Below are 2267 nucleotides of genomic sequence, written 5' to 3'. Positions count from 1 at the left end.
GGCTGTCTGAGGAGGCCTTACAAATAGCTGTAAAAAGAAGAGAGGCGAAAAGCAAAGGAGAAAAGGAAAGATATAAGCATCTGAATGCAGAGTTCCAAAGAATAGCAAGGAGAGATAAGAAAGCCTTCCTCAGTGATCAATGCAAAGAAATAGAGGAAAACAACAGAATAGGAAAAACAAGAGACCTCTTCAAGAAAATTAGAGATTCCAAGGGAACTTTTCATGCAAAGATGGGCTCGATAAAGGACAGAAATGGTATGGACCTAACAGAAGCAGAAGATATTAAGAAGAGGTGGCAGGAATACACAGAAGAACTGTACAAAAAAGATCTTCACGACCAAGATAGTCACGATAATGTGATCACTGACCTAGAGCCAGACATCTTGGAATGTGAAGTCAAGTGGGCCTTAGAAAGCATCACTACGAACAAAGCTAGTGGTGGTGATGGAATTCCAGTTGAGCTATTTCAAGTCTTGAAAGATGATGCTGTGAAAGTGCTGCACTCAATATGCCAGCAGATTTGGAAAACTCAGCAGTGGCCACAGGACTGGAAGAGGTCAGTCTTCATTCCAATCCCAAAGAAAGGCAATGCCAAAGAATGCTCAAACTACCGCACAATTGCACTCATCTCACACGCTAGTAAAGTCATGCTCAAAATTCTCCAAGCCAGGCTTCAGCAGTATGTAAACCGTGAACTCCCAGATGTTCAAGCAGGTTTTAGAAAAGGCAGAGGCACCAGAGATCAAATTGCCAACATCCGCTGGATCATGGAGAAAGCAAGAGAGTTTCAGAAAAACATCTATTTCTGCTTCATTGACTATGCCAAAGCCTTTGACTGTGTGGATCACAATAAACTGTGGAACATTCTGAAAGAGATGGGAATCCCAGACCACCTGACCTGCCTCTTGAGAAACCTGTATGCAGGTCAGGAAGCAACAGTTAGAACCGGTCATGGAACAACAGACTGGTTCCAAATAGGAAAAGGAGTGCGTCAAGGTTGTATATTGTCACCTTGCTTATTTAACTTATATGCAGAGTACATCATGAGGAACGCTGGGCTGGAAGAAGCACAAGCTGGAATCAAGATTGCTGGGAGAAATATCAATAACCTCAGATATGCAGATGACACTACCCTTATGGCAGAAAGTGAAGAGGAACTCAAAAGCCTCTTGATGAAAGTGAAAGAGGAGAGTGAAAAGGTTGGCTTGAAGCTCAACATTCAGAAAACAAAGATCATGGCATCTGGTCCCATCACTTCATGGGAAATAGATGGAAAAACAGTGGAAACAGTGTCAGACTTTGTTTTTTTGGGCTCCAAAATCACTGCAGATGCTGATTGCAGCCATGAAATTAAAAGACGCTTGCTCCTTGGAAGGAAAGTTATGACCAACCTTGATAGTATATTAAAAAGCAGAGACATTACTTTGCCGACCAAGGTCCGTCTAGTCAAGGCAATGGTTTTTCCCGTGGTCATGTATGGATGTGAGAGTTGGACTGTGAAGAAAGCTGATCGCCGAAGAATCGATGCTTTTGAACTGTGGTGTTGGAGAAGACTCTTGAGAGTCCCTTATACTGCAAGGAGATCCAACCAGTCCATTCTAAAGGAGATCAATCCTGGATGTTCATTGGAGGGACTGATGCTAAAGCTGAAACTCCAATACTTTGGCCACCTCATGAGACGAGTTGACTCACTGGAAAAGACTCTGATGCTGGGAAAGGTTGGGGGCGGGAGGAGAAGGGGACGACGGAGAATGAGATGGCTGGATGGCATCACCGACTCTGTGGACATGAGTTTGAGTGTACTCCGGGAGTTGGTGATGGACAGGGAGGCCTGGCGTGCTGTGATTCATGGGGTCGCGGAGAGTCGGACACGACTGAGCGACTGAACTGAACTGAACTGAACTGAACAAAGTGCTTTTGCTACATTGTTGTATTTGATCCCATTTGTTCCTAACAATTATTAATACACTTTGCATGAAAATGTTAGTCACTCAGTCGTGTCCTTCTCTTTGCGACCCCATGGACTGTAGCCTGCCAGCTCCTCTGTCCGTGGGATTCTCCAGACAACAATACTGGAGTGGGTTGCCATTCCCTTCTCCAGGGGATCTTCCCAACCCAGGGATTGAACTCAGGTCTCCTGTGTTGCAGGCAGATTCTTTCCTGTCTGAGCCATAGAGGAATTATTATCTCCCTTTTATGGATGGAGAATCTGAGACAGGTAGAACCTCAGGGATTGCCTAGAGCTATATCACTAATGAGAGCATATG

Source organism: Moschus berezovskii, chromosome 6 (assembly GCF_049115385.1).
Source record: "Moschus berezovskii isolate FMDL1 chromosome 6, NW_MosBer_1.0, whole genome shotgun sequence".
NCBI lineage: Eukaryota > Metazoa > Chordata > Mammalia > Artiodactyla > Moschidae > Moschus > Moschus berezovskii.
This window is presented reverse-complemented; position numbering follows the sequence as displayed.